Below are 15,389 nucleotides of genomic sequence, written 5' to 3' on the forward strand. Positions count from 1 at the left end.
GTTAAGGAGATTTCTACCATTGCATATTTTTCCATTGAAAAAGTAGTCCCTCGGTCATTAAAGGGACAGTGGAAAGAAAGGGGCCAGAGATGAAAAGAACAAAAAGATGAACAAAGGACACAGCAACTTTTTAAGGTGATGCTTACATCTTTTCTAAATGCTTTTGAGCATTCTTCACTCATGCCTCTTTTATCCTCCTTCCTAAGTCAACTAAAACAGCTCTCAGCATTGCCATGACACATGCATATGGATGGAATCTCTTCTGAACTTGCTGAATGCTTTAAAAGACCGAGAGATTTAACCAGAGAGCTTTTCTTCCATGTATGTATCACCTTGTAAATTGCCAGTGCTACAGAATATTCATGCCAACTCATATGGGACCAATGCTCTGTTACATCTTATAGCAGCTGCACTGTCATCAGGTATGCTCTGAAATAACCCTTTGGTCAAAGACTCAGAACTACAACTTGTGTGACCAATCCATCATTTATTTTGTTGCCCAGCTCTAAGACTTGTAAACCATGAGTAAGTTTTCCTGCCATGCAATTACTTGCTGATGCTGTGCCAAGTTCAGACTAATGGTTTTCATGCATCATTAAACATAGTCCGAGTGGGGATCCTACAACAGGTTTCAAACTGACTTGAAGAGATTTCATTAAGTTTTTCTTAAATGGTCTACTTCGCAGCTTGTGGCTTTCTTCCTTCTCATAAACGTTTAAAATATGAAGTTAATACATCAGCTTCCCAGCAAGTGTCATATTAACTGTTTAGTTTTTTTTCAAGATAAAACTGATAAAACACATGCCTAGTAAGGTCCTCTAAATGTAATAATGATCTCATTTTCTGTCTTCCTATAGCATTGTCTGGTTTATTTTTCTACACTAGTTTCATTGTATACACAGCATTATAGGTTCGTGGGCGGTTTTTGCATGCAGAAAAATCACAGACCATTGCAATTTTGTATAAGCTGTCACTAAGGAATCAGAAATAGTATTCCAGCCTCATCTAGCCTTTCCTCACCATTTTCTACTGCTCCAAGGAAAGCAACAGCTTAATAAACCTACTGGTTTTTTACACAAGATCATTGTTGTAGGAATTTAGAAAGATAGAGTGGTTTTGAGGAGTCATGACAATATAGCCAAGAGACATTAAAAAAGCCCCAAGCCTAAATACAAAGCTATGATATCTATCTTTCCTATGATTATGTAATAAAGCCTCTATTTTGACTTTGTCTTCCATGAAGACATGAATCCAGACTCCCTACACACAGCAGTCATTAACCCTACAGTAGGCTTCATGAAAGAAAATCTCCTGCATTTCAGCTCTAGCCTTTCTTCTGTGTGATTGTTTAGAGGAAGACCCTGGGACTGAGAACATAGACTGGATAAGTTCTTATTTCTAAATTCTTCTTATTAACATTTTTTTTACCCTTCCAAGTTGCCCCCTAGGCACTAGAGTATACTAAAAGACAAGAAACTTCAAGACTGGGAGGCATTTATGCAAGTGTCACACCTTCGCTCTAACTTGCTAATAAAAACTGCAATTCATTTCTACTTCCTAGGTCAGTAGAAACTATCACAGTGGAGAATAATATAAAGGAGTGTATTTCCGGTATCCTTTAAATGCATACAACATGAAGATTAGCATTTTTTTCTCTATAACTGATTATAGGAGTATTTAAAAAGGAACTTAAAGTAATATTGAAAAAGGAAAACTTTCCATTTTAAACCTATGCTAGGATGGCTCAAAAGTTATAAATCATACGTAGAAAAACTGAAGGTAGAAATATCTGCTCATATGTTCTTTTCCATGGTTGTATTCTTCCTGGAACAAGTTCCTTCCTAATCTGAAATAACCTTAGTCTACTAACAGCAGGGGACATTGCAAGGTGCCTGTATTAGTGCAGAGTGTGGGTAGAAGATACATATTGCATCTGCGTGGGAGAAGGGTTTCAGTTTCTGGCAAAGGGATGATTTCTGCTTGCTACTGGGGTAAGCCTCTATTTAATTTCACGGTAAATTGTGTCAGAGCTCTGTTTGTTTTTTTTTTTTTTTGTTTTTGTTTTTTTTCTGTAAAGCATAAATCCTAGCAAATTGTCAAATACAATATATGTTTGCTTTAAACAACCTATTCTCATTGTCCATCAATGTACAAAATTCCAGTCTACTAAAATGTGTAAAATCCAGCAAAATCTCTTTACCCTCCAGAGGCAGTGGCGTGTCAGTAGTTTGCATAAGGTTTCAACCTCTTTCATAGTTAAATGGTCCAAGTTTCACACAAACTCACTCTTTTTCAACACACATGGCCTTATCCAGTAGAGAACAGATAACAACACCCATTTTAAAGATGAAAAACCTCTGACACAGACAAGACAAGGGCCAAATAAACTGTGCTTAACAGGATTTTCAAAAAGTCCTGCATGCCTCTTCAGAGGCTTCAAATACTGTGACCACCCAGGTTCTTACTGCTAAGTCACTCTTGTTTTGTCCTGTATGCATTTCACTACCATGAAGGAGATGTCTGAAGCACAGCCTAACATAGTTTGCAGACTGTAAGCAAATTTTACACAACAGAAACAAAGCTGTCAGGAGAACAGTTGAAATACCACCATAACAAGAGAAAGAGTGTACTAAGACTTAAAGTCCTATATAATATATTGGCAGTTTTTCTAGGTTATTAATTCAGATTAAATTGACCGTCCAAGGAGAGAGAGTAGCATACAGAAGTATAGTTACAATGAGACAAGAAGAAGCCTGGTACACAAAAACATCAAAGCTATAAGAATAATTCATCTCGTTCATCCTACCACACAGTGAGCAAGATCCTATTTGCTGAGGAAGGGGAGGCTCATCATTTTCTAAGCTTCCTCTTAGAATCACAGAATGGTTTGAGTTGGAAGTGACCTTAAAGATCATCCAGTTCTAACCTCCATGCCACGGACAGGGACACCTTTCACTAGACCAGGTTGTCCAAGGCCCCATCCGTCCTGGCCTTGAACACTTCAAGGGATGGGGCAGCCACAACTTCCTATGACATTTTTTCTACAAAAGCTGTTTTTAACTATGCCATTTTTCCTATCTGCTATAGAATTTCTCTTTAAAAACCTCTGCTCAAGTTTTTCTGCTTCTTGGCCCCAATTTTCTGATTTATCACTGACAGCATATTCCACTGAAAAATGCTGGCATGTGAATGTTTATATAAGTGCTTAAGGTGTGGCATGTTTGGTGAGAGCAGCAGTCTGGACTAGGTACTGCTAGTGCTATTCGTCCCTGCCCTTAGCCAAGATTTAGAAATCATTTTGAAATATGGTAGTGAGAATTACCTGTGTACCACAGCTTTAAACACTCACATAATACTGCTCTCTTTGCTCTGACTGCCACTGTTTGCTATTCCTAAGACTAAGTTTGATTTTTCGGTCACCCAGCAGCAATGTCCTTATCCTCACTTTTTCCTGTGAAACATTCAGTAGAATACCTGACGTGTTTTCTAGGAAAGCTTACTGACCTCGGGATTTTTACACACACACATACATGCTTATTACTGAATTTGCAATATCATAGTAACTCTGGGGCTCTAAACTGAAAATGCTGTAGACACACCTTCTTACCCTTCCCATCTCCTTTCACTGCACCGTCTTTCTTCTTCTGTGCCAGCTCTAGTGAGCAGCTCAGGACTTTTCAGGTTAGCCAGGTAATTGAACCCCCTCCAAAGCACAGGAGTTTGAGGTCTGGAGGTGGAACTGTGTCCTTGTATTGACCAACTTGTTACATGGATGAACAGTGCTCTGAGACTAAGACCAGATTAAGATGCTCCAACAGAGAACTGATGCTACTTTCTAGGATTAAAAACAAAACAAAACAAACAACAACAACAACAAAAAAGCACAAAAAAAATCCAATGGAAAGACTCGATTCAGTGGAATTTGGATTGCACGGGAAGTTCTTTGTCTTTGAACTTATCAGTTCAAAATGTTAATTAACAGATACTTTCTGAAAGAAAACATGCTTCGCCCTCTCCATTAGAGCACACTATGATCACAGGCGTAGGTACATCTTACATAAATTACTGATGGCCCAAACAACATATGGTTTAGTGTGAATATTTTATTCAGCTTTGTCATGGGATTTAACTTTAAGTCAAGTCTTAATTTCATCTGAAAGGCCCTCAAGACTACTTCCCTAAAAACAAACCAAAATCAAAGAAAGTCTTGGACTGAATCCAAGCAACCCGTTAAAATTCAGAATTAAAAAGCAGTGTCACAAGGAATGATCTAAAGTCACAGGAAAAGACACAAATAGCACAAGAAAGCATTTTTCTCACACTCTGTCTAGCGTATTTCATTTGTGTTAGAAATGGTAAAGGAAACAGGCAATCTCAGGCATTATCTGTGTATTAAAACAGTATATGATATTACAGGATACTGTTGCATGGTTTCTAGCAGGCTTTGTCTATAAGAAAATGAAACATAGTATATTGTTTCTGTCTTCATCAGAAAAGGTAAGAATGGACTTACCTGTTATCAAGTACTCCTGCAAGGCAAGCTGAGACTAATAGAAATAGGATACAAAAGCTCATATACCCACTAAACTCTTATTCAGGATTGTGGTGGCAAAGTATCTCTCGAAAACAAGAAAAAACATTAGCATCAGCCATGAAAGAGTGCACCTACATTTCAGCACCCTAAGCAACTTTTCTGCATAAATATAAATACTTGGAAAACCTGTCCATGATTCTCTCTGAAACACTTAACAGGAAAACAATTTAGAATAATGGGTTTTAGATTTGCATTAAGTTGTAATTCTGAAGATGCATGTGAGAGAATGCCACACAGTTGGGTTACCTAATTACACATACCATTTCATCGATCTTTCCAGGCGTGTACTTTCACTAACCTTGCCTTATCTCCCCTAATGAAAACCCTTGCTTTACCTCACAGTCACCCAGGAAAGCAGTTAAGAACATATTTAACTTGAAACACACGTGCTGTGTCCTCTCCTCACACTTAAACAAGTGACCCTTTCAGCTGCTCTACTCTGGGAGTATAAGCAAGCCATCAGAGAGCCCGCAGCTATCCAAGTGTGAGGCTTGCCATTGACTTACAACAGTCAATTAGATCCTAATTCTTGCAATTTACTTATCTCGAACATTCATCTGTAAACCTAGTCAAGCATGCAAGGGTCACCATTTTGCAAACTGATCAGAGCATACTAAATCCCATGGTTTTCATTAAGTTTCTTCAAGATCTATCCTGTAAGCAAGCTATGGAGATCTTTTTGATGTAGATTTTTGCTGCAGCCACTGGGTAGTGACCTGCATTTGATTCTTTTCTTACCAATGTTGCCTAGTAGAATAAAAATACATAGGTACCTAATAATGAACACAAAATAAGATTCAAATCATCTAGGCTTCATTTTTAGTTTGGCAAACACAGAGCCTCAGAGCATTCTAGTTTTGTCATTTATTTTGTATTTGTAAATCCTACTCTGAGTGTAAGGGGATTATGAGAACTGCTGGGGACAAGGGAATAATAATCCTTACCAATATTTCCTTTGAAACTCAGACCTTGCGTTCCCTAACGGTAAATCTTTCCAGTGGATTAGTCACAGAGACTCACTGTGAGAACATCAGCTCTATGCTGAAGTTAAAAGTCTCTTCTAAACATATTTAAAACCACTTACTTCATTTATAAAACAGCTCTTTTTCAATTGAAGTTGTTCTGCTTACTGATTACTGAGACGAAGTTATTAAGTTTTCGTTTAAAGACATTCAAGGTTAAAAAAGCTTTTCTTTCATTAAGTATCTGTAGGAAAGTGGCCTGTTCTACACACATTTAAACTTGCACATATACTGAACTGTTTAACTGTTTAAACCACATTAAAGGAGAACTCATCTGAGGCCTTTTGCCCAGATCTTTAAAAATAAATATCAGGTAAACTAGAAGAGGATTCTTCAAATGATGATGAGAGTCAGTAAAATTTAAGCACAGGTTTTAGGGACAGAATTAACAGGCTAAAGAACACTGTCGTAAACTGTGTCCTAATTAGAGGCCAGCTATACATTCACATGGTATTCTGAAGACTATCCTTGAAGGCAGTCTTTCTTTTGGGACCAAAATACAAGTAGAACCTTCTTGCCACCAGTGTTGCAGTTAGTTGTCACCATCATAAATTAATTATATTCATGCATTTAACTTAAATATAAATCTTTTATTTACTGCGTGATTACAGTCCAGTGCTGACACAAACTAAAATGTTCACTAGTGAAAAAGAAAACAAATGGATTTCTGATAGGATTGCAATGGATCACATTAAAGAAGGTGTAGGAAACCCACTACACTGAAAAAACAACTTTAGACCACGGCTGATAGACGCTGTTTTACCTTTGCAAGCCAACTGTGTCAATCAAGGCTTTTCAAATTTAAGGCAAGGGAGGAAAAACTGAGATGTCCATCAACAATTTATGAAAGTATGACCGAGCCACCACTTGTCAAAGCAGCCAGGGCTGGAAAAGGAAAAGAAGTATTCTCAAATAAAGAAAATTTGGACATACCAATTTCAGGATAAGAAAAAATATAGGGTTAATCCCAACAGTAATATTCATATTATTTTAATGGCCTCTTATAACAAACTAGGTGGCATAAAATCCAATGTTGATAAGTCACACGTCATCAAACTATCCTGACACCAAATTCTAAAAGCAGGGGGGTAAGATGCTTTCATCATGGAACAGCCCAGGGAAAGTATGAAATCAGTGAGCTGAAATATTGTCACTATGCATATATTGTATGAATATCGTTCCTAGCTCTTTACTTTTTGTTCATTGATTTTACAAAAATGCATCATCATGCTCTTCCATAATCTCATCTTTGTTTATACACATCAGTGAACATCTTGCTTATGAGACTGATTATTTTTATAAAGTTCTATTTATAATGTCTCGCTTTGTCTCATTATTTTCAAGTGAATAATATTAATATTACACTTAATAAAAATATTCTTCTATGCAGCCTTTACTTGTCCTACTCTAAAACCCTTATATGATTTATCTTTGCTCAAAAATATCATGGTTGCAATTTAAGACTCAGAACACTAACTGTGCTTGAATTCCATCCAATTCAAGTACAGTTGGCTGAGAATTGATTTTCCATTGTAATGCGGTGTTGGCATGCCTGTGCTGTACAGAGCAGGCTGCCTGCCAGCCTTACCACTGCCATGCAGGAATAACAACATAATTTTATACAGACTTACACGTTAATTTCTTTGCAAACTACAAGGAAAAAGTCAAACTTTTTGAGTAGGTGTAATACTGTTATTTGATTTGACATTCTCTCCACATTTCTGACTTTGAAATACAACCTTAATTGACTGCATAGTGGAGAAACTCTACTACAGATACTTTTATACAGACTGATCTAGGTTCTCTACAATTATTTCTAAGGTGAGAATGTGCATTTGTTGTCTGATTGCAAATCCCAGTCTGACACTTCTTGGCCTTCATTCTAGGACAAACACTGAAATTGTGTGCTTGTGACAATGTGACAGTGTCTCCCTGTCATCTTCCTCTCAGGAACCATGCATAGGGTAGTTGTTGATACAGAACAACAGTTTCAATAGTACTTTAAGCAAGAAGATGGTAGGACTTCCACCTAAACACAAAGATCTGTATACCTATGATCTACAGGCAAACTAAAACACTGTCTTTGTTCAATTAGAAATGGGCTGAAGGTTACAATGAGCAGGATCAGAAAACCCACACAGGCTGAAGAGTTACTCCACTGGATTTATATCAGCTCTGTACTGCTCCCTGGTAAGTCTGCACTGGCACAAACAAGGTAGTGAGAAGAAACAGGCAGGAAAAAGTGAGCTTCTTTTGGTGGTATACTACACACAGCACTCAGAGAGCTACCACCTATGGGTGATACTGATGCTTGTGCTACCCAGCAAGAGAACAGTTCCACTGGCGTTTTTTTCTATCATGTTTATTCTCAGCTAATCTGAATATGGCCAAAACACCTAGAAATACAGAAATATGTACTTAAAATTTGTATATGTGCAGATAGAACTGGATTTAGATCTAGTTACTAAGCCTAAGAAGTATTAAGGAGACTGCTTGTCTCCTTAAAATTTAAAGGATGTTAGTTTTCTATGGAAATCAAAGCTCAACAGCTGTTTAAAAAGTTAATATTCATTTTCCTAAATCCATTGATTTTAGTTTAAGCGGGTGTTCATTTTCAACGATACTCCAAAACTTCCCATGACAAACTCATGGAACATAAGATAGAAGAAAAAAAACCATATATTTTTAGTGGTTAGCACAAAAATAATTTGTTGTGTCCTCTTTTGACTTCATCATCACACTACCAAGTAATATCCTCCAAGCTGTGCTAACAACAGTCATAGATGCTGCTGAAGGAAGATATTAAAGTACTATTTAAATGGCAGTTGTTAAATAAAAACAGTATTGCCTGGATTCTGTTATTCTTAAAAGACAGGAAAACAAATCAATGTTGCCAAGTGGGAAATAATAAGATCGATAGGTGGGAAAACTACATTTTCAAGGCATTAAAAATTTGAAAAGTAAAAACAGAAGTTTAAAAACTTTGAGCAACTACTTGGCTGCCTCCTTTTAAATCAAAGTTTGTGGCATTTATAGTACGCTAGACGTAAGATAATACCCAGTATTTGAGTGCTTAGCATTGCAGTTTTCTGATAATGTACCTCTTAAGGCCTAGGCCTTAAACAGAGCATTGCAATCATCATCAGTGATTTATGAAAGCAGTAATTTGCCCCCCTTCCTATATTTCATGCCATTACAAAAAAGGACTGGGCCATCAGTTGAAATTCTTTTTCTCTGGGTAGAGTTAAAGGAACAGTAACAACTACAGGCAACCCACATTTCAGCAAAGTTAATTTCTGTAATTAGAGCTATGTTACTACTGAACAAATCCTGAGTTGTCTTGAGTGTTTTCCACAGCTCTTCCCTTTATTCTTCTGTGCAGAGCTCCAAAAAGTACACGGAACACATCATTCCACTGGAACTAATAGGAGAAAAGTATACTGAGCTCTAGAAAGCCATACAATTTTGTTAAAAATTGGAGATCAGTTACTGGCATACAGTCCTAGCTCCCATTACACCATCATGTCACGTATGGGCAGAGGCACCAGGTAAAACAGAACTGCTTAGTGTGAAGCAGGAGGTCCTTTCCTTCTAAAGAGAGACTTAAATCATAGTTTCAGGATCCTCTTTCTAGTCTATTTTGGATGCATACCCACAATATTGTTTCCCTCTTAATAAGGGTAACTTACATAACGCTAAAAGCAATTGCAAAGCTTAGCAGACCTTCAGAGAAAACACATATGGTAATGCTTATAGCAGTAAGCCGTTCCCTGGTTCCCAAACACCAGCCAGATCTTTTCCATGCATCTCCTCAAATACATGAATATCCATTCCTACAGCCACAAAAATTTGGGATTTACATCAGTGAAGTTAACCACCACTCTCTTCAGCAGTTCAGTGCCACTTGTCTTAAGGCTGAAATATCACATTTGAATTCTATTTGTCCTCCCCATCTCACATGTATATCGGGGCCTGATTCTTACTGCCAATGTTTTCAGCAGTTTCCTCCACCTCTTTCCTACAGGCTCAGCCAGCAAGAGAGAAATCCCTGAGAGAAGCAAAAATCACTCACGGCTGCATCCCAGAGACACCACTGAACATCTTGCGATTGGTTTTGTTGGGGCAAGAGTGCACTCTGTCAGCTTAACCTGGAGCTGATCTACAAGGTAGAGTGAACATAACTTGAACATACTGGTTGAAAACTGAGTATGTAAATGGAAGTACATACAGCTGGCACTCACAGGCATGTATATCCAGCACCTGGAAAAGGCAGAATATGAAGGTATATGAACATGGCATATTTCTACATAATAATAGTTATGTTACACCTTTTTGCACCTGCCACATCTCTCTGTTACGAGGTTACTTTTGGATTTCTTTTAGAACTTATACCATTTTACTGACCAATTTCTAACACTGCATGTCAGCTTTTGAGGATTTTCTAACATCCAACGTATGTCTACATTTATTTCACTCTTAAGCTCTGACCTCTGATTTCATATCTGTAAAGAATAGCTATCATTCTCTCTCAGACAGCTTCGTTATCTGAGCAAACATTAGGTCAGTGAGACAGACATTTCTCTGATGCTGCTAACCATTATATTTTTATTTATTTTGGTGCCATTATCATTTGGTGCCTCTCTCTTTTTTTTTTTTTTTCTTCTTTTTTTCTCAACAAATAAGGCAGTATTTAACTCCCAACTGATTTCCACATCAGAGCAAGGTTCTTGAAGAGGCAAGCTGTAGGACTGTGAATGAAAATAGGGATAGCATTTGTGCAGCTGTGAATACTACCATTACTCTTAGAAAATCTGTTAAAATAAAGCCAAAATCATTCACATGCACTTATATCTCTGTCTGTGAAATCATTCAAATATTACAGAGGATTCAGACTTAAAACTTCACAATAAAAAGGAAGGAAAAAAAAGGGCCCTATTTGAACTGTACTGAGAGACTGTATTTATTAAGTTTGCTGGTTTTGAGAGATATAGAAAGCCTTCCTTTAACAAGACAGAAGCAATACAATTGATATTACAGACCAAATAGAAACATACTACGATCAATTCTTGAAGTTCCTTGCTAGCCACAGTCTGAAGGAGTTTTTCCTTCTTTTTTCCTTCTTAATTACTCAAAATCTGTGTCACTAAGAGCACCTTCCACATAGAAAACTACCTCAAAAACTGTTCTCTTGAATGTCTTTTGACTCTGGTTTAGCCAGTAGAGAGGAGTGACCTGGTCAGCTATACACCACATGTCCTGGCAACTTGTGACCAAGTGATATACAGTGTAAACAGAGCCAATCTGGAAATTCCTCCTGAAGAGTTCATGTAGGATGCACTAACAGATTTATACCTCAACTGATGAAATGGTAGAGTTCTGCATTCCCAGTCTTTTAGATCTGATGGCAACATGGGGCCTATCACTAGAAGCTAGAGAACTTCTGCCAGGTAGGACTTAAGCAGCTTCCCAGAGCCAATAAAAAGCTTTGGAGCAAGTATTGTTTCCTCTTTTAAAGGTTTTTAAATTGTGTTACTGTGGTTTTATGCATTATTTACTGACTCAAAAGAGTAATACAAGTCTCAGCCCTCCAGCCACACAGACCAACCACTTTTTTTTATCCCAATTCATGGTAGGAAGCATTCCAAAAGGCTTTTAAATCATGTTGTTAAAAATATAAAAACATTATTTCAAAGCCTAATGAACAAGTCCTTGTACTTTCATTCATGCACCTATCCATCATGTACAACCCTCCTTCCTATTAAGTCTGGACTAGCTGCTGCAAAAATAAGTAGAATACAAGAAGAGGTCAAAATTTGGCTTAAGTTTCAGAAATCTCAGGGCCAGATGAAGGACTCATTCTCAAAGATATCCTTGCACAAATTATCCACCAAGAAACTCATCCTTTACCCTTCTTGCTGTAGTTTCCCAGCCCTGTGTTCCCTATAAAATTCATTCTTCATCACCACCTACCACATAAAAGGAATATTATAGTACTTTACCTGCAGTCAGTAGTGAGCTTTCAACATAGAGCCATCCAGCTTTTCATGGGTCACCATTAAGCATGCTAGAGATCCTGCACTAGGATTTAACAATCCACACAGCACAAAGAGATCGCAAAGGTTTTCCACATTTCCTTATGAAAGGAAATGTACTCGTCTCAACACTGAACCAAAGAGCCCATAGTAACTAACTCCAAAGTAGCACTGCTTTCCACTTGGCAGGATCTAGCTTCTCCCTCTCACAGACCAAGGATTTTGCCACTGTAAGAATGAGATTCTCATAGATCTGTGATCCTGTTGAACTCAGAAGTATGACATCTTCTTCTTGCCTTTCTCCCAGCTGGAGTAGCATGTACTATGGAAAACAGGCATAAAAGGTAATAGATAATCATGAAGGGCATTTTGTAGGGAGAGAGAAAAGCTACCATAAAAGCCACCTAAAATGGATGTTCCAAATAGCTGGTTAGAGTTTCTACACCAAACACTTTCCTAAACATTTCTGGGATGGAAAACTGCTCACCTCAGTTACAAGTGCAGATTCAGTTTTCTGAGACATTGACAACTAACGTAGATAAAGTCAAACTATTTCACAGCCTCTCCAGCAGCCTGTCAGTTTTACAGCACCATTCCATCCTATGAAGCTCACACTATCAACACATTGTTTTGAAAATGTTAAATGTATATCAATAAACATATGTTTTCTTGCTCAGAGACAAGTTCTGTTCCTATAGAAATTAGATTTTGTTTTCAGACTATGAGTAAGATCCAGGACTGATTGACCCAAATTTCCCACTACATAAACTAAATGAAATACAGTGATAACTTATAAACAGTAACTACGAGGAAGGTGTTACATGAAGTAAGAGGCAAGTTAACAGTCTCAGAAATTCTATTTGCTAATGACTTAAATAGATAAAAATCTTTATTTACCTTTCAAACACATGATGCAGGGCAATAACATAGAAAGACATAATGAAAGATATAGGATGGAAAGAGTTCAAAGAAAAATAAAAGGTAGAAATGAAAGGATCCTTTGTGCTCTTCACTCAGTTTGCCATCTTTACCTTGTACGTGTAAGTACACAAGGACTCTTCACATTCATTTTACAGCTAATTCCCATTACACTCAGTTACATTAAGGAATAATCTAGTAAACTTCTGTATCATGACCTTGGTAAATTTTCTGTGATTTTGTCCTTAATTCGCTATGTCTCAGAACACTATTCTATAGGCTAATCCTAATCAAAATGGACTAGACTCTTCCAAGAAAAAGAAGTAGGTGTTCAACCTTCCAAAAAAAGATTCATGTCTAAAAAGTCATCAGAACACCCAAAGTGAAAATCTTTGAGAACTGTCATTTGATTAACCACGGGAAAGCAAGACAGATGAGAACCAAAGTAACATTTCTAAGGATATCTCTTTAAAATGTTTCCAGTGAAGAACATTATAAATATTTTATTGGAAAAATAGATAGAAATTTCAATTGTCCCTTGAAGAGCTATTGTGCTAAATTTAGAGATTTAGTTCAACCATTAAAGTATCAAATGGAGAGATTTTAGACCTGCTTTTATTGGAAATCAAAATGCAATTTTAAACTGTGGAGCTCCTACTGATGCCTTTATAATAGAAGCATTTTGGAGCTGAACTCAAGTGGTTCGTTCCACTCAAACTGACACTGAATAGAAGAGATTTAGTCTTGGAATAAAAAAGTAATTTTTCCATAATAAAAAAATGCAGGGGGGATTCAATTTTATTAAAGGTACAGAAGAGGGCAGCTGTTTTTGGTTATATTTACAAAGTATGGATCAATTTTAACACATCAAGATAGCAAAACAGAATAAATTAATGCTCACCATGAGGGGACATATGCAGATGATAAGGATTATCACAGTTCCTTATTTCAATCATAATTTCAAAACGTTCCTGCTACAGATGTCTGCCAGGCTGAAGGAAACAATTTCAGACTATCATTGAAAGCGGTTTAGGAAAGAAGAAGAGAATTGAGGATGGAATAAGAGGTTTTGTACACGACAAGAAATTAAGTCTTCCATATCCAAATTCATGTTAGTTGCCAAATAACACTTGAACTTTCTCCTGACTCTGAAATTCTCATACATTTAAAGTCTGAATTAGTACAACATGAGGAAACATTCTGTCAAATATTGTGGCACATACTTACAGCACTTTTTGGGTCCCAGTACCCAGACAGAGAATCCCAAGAGAACTGACTGTGTCATACAGAAATGCTTGATGCAGAAATGAGGACATAAAACTGCACTATGAATTTGGATTAAGGACTGAGAATAAATATCTTTACATTTCCTTCCAAGAGGAAAAAAACAGCTTCTCTTCAGTGTTATGAGATGCACACTGTTAGAGTACTCTAACGATTACTTGTTAGATAATATTCATTCCATTATTTCAAATGGAACAATTATTTTTAACCTCTTGTTAGACAAAACCTGTCTTGCTTGACAAAACTATAAATGGCAAACCAATATCATTTACAAATGCTATCTATGATTTTGGATTAAGTGTTAATGCAAAGGAACAGGAAAACTGCAAGAGTCTTATGCTGGGTAGAAAGTGCAGTTAGAATTTGCATGAATGAGAAAAGATAGATGTAAATACAGAATAAGCATTTGACTTTGTGAACACATTCTGCAGGGTATGGACTTACATAATAGGAAAAATGTATATTTGCCTACTTTTCTTTTCACTGACTAGCTGAATGTTGATACTCCAGAGACCATCATAAGAAACTCGACATAAGTTTATGAATTTCATTAAAAATATGCAATACTGTGGTGAAGTGATGTACTGAAGGAGAGAGCTGTGATCTCTTAAAAGAACTGTTAGGTATAACATAAAAATTCAACTGTGAATTAGAAAATTGATATATCAGGTTGTAAACCTGTTTGCAATGATTTTAAGTATCTAACCTAGTCTTGGCTGTCCAAGGGAATAGGAAATGCTTTTTCAGAAAACATCTGGAAAGGGAAGACCGACTTTATGTGAGTTTGTCTAAGTAACTATTCCCCCTTGTAGCAGATTGCATAGCAGTACCACACAGATATATGCAAATATATACACAGAACATGCATTTCCAGTATACATGTAATGCTTTCACTTGCCTTATTTCATCATTTATCACTAAATGTAGAATTAAGACTGAATACACACTCAGAATTACTTCAGAAGTGGTAAAATTACTATAGGAAGCATCTAATATGTGGGAAACATTCAGGATCTATTAGTGACCAAATCAACAAATATATATCTGGTAATTTCCCCGTCAAGCGCCTACTACAACAAGTACCTTGCTTGCTCCCTCTGTATCTCTGATCTCCAACCCAATTCAAATAAGTAGTTGTGAATATTTGACCCCTTTTCCTGTCAAACTGAACCATACTCTAAATGGTTCATTTGTTGCCCTACCCAGAATCCTGTTATAAGTACATATATGCTCATCCTCTTCTCCCTTTGTAATCTTCTATGCCCTTTGCTCTGCAGAAGACCCATTTTCTTCTCAGTTCCCAGGTCACAGAACACGCAGCCAAGCACAGCCCTGCCCCAGCCATGCTGTGACAGACATTCAGGATGGAAGGCTAAACCAGTCTTTGTCTCCCTCACTGGCTGTGAGTGGTATGTTCAATATTCCTGTCAAATACATACGCTGTGCAGAACATCCAAGGGTTTGCAGACGTTGTGTTATTTTGAATCAACTTATTATCCTTATTAGACCCCGAGGATCATCATTGCTGGTCCTGAATAA

General features: G+C 37.1%; 1 long non-coding RNA gene across 2 annotated transcripts in view; it reads left to right on the forward strand.

Moving 5' to 3' along the window:
- Positions 1–15,389, forward strand: part of LOC107051792 — a 72,770-nt gene that overhangs the window by 42,185 nt on the left and 15,196 nt on the right. For both annotated transcript variants that reach the window (XR_005859495.1, XR_001463686.3), the window contains exon 3: positions 9,641–9,782. This is a non-coding gene — a long non-coding RNA (uncharacterized LOC107051792). The remainder of the gene's footprint in view (positions 1–9,640; positions 9,783–15,389) is intronic.

This window comes from Gallus gallus, chromosome 4 (assembly GCF_016699485.2).
Source record: "Gallus gallus isolate bGalGal1 chromosome 4, bGalGal1.mat.broiler.GRCg7b, whole genome shotgun sequence".
NCBI classification, from domain to species: Eukaryota; Metazoa; Chordata; class Aves; order Galliformes; family Phasianidae; genus Gallus; species Gallus gallus.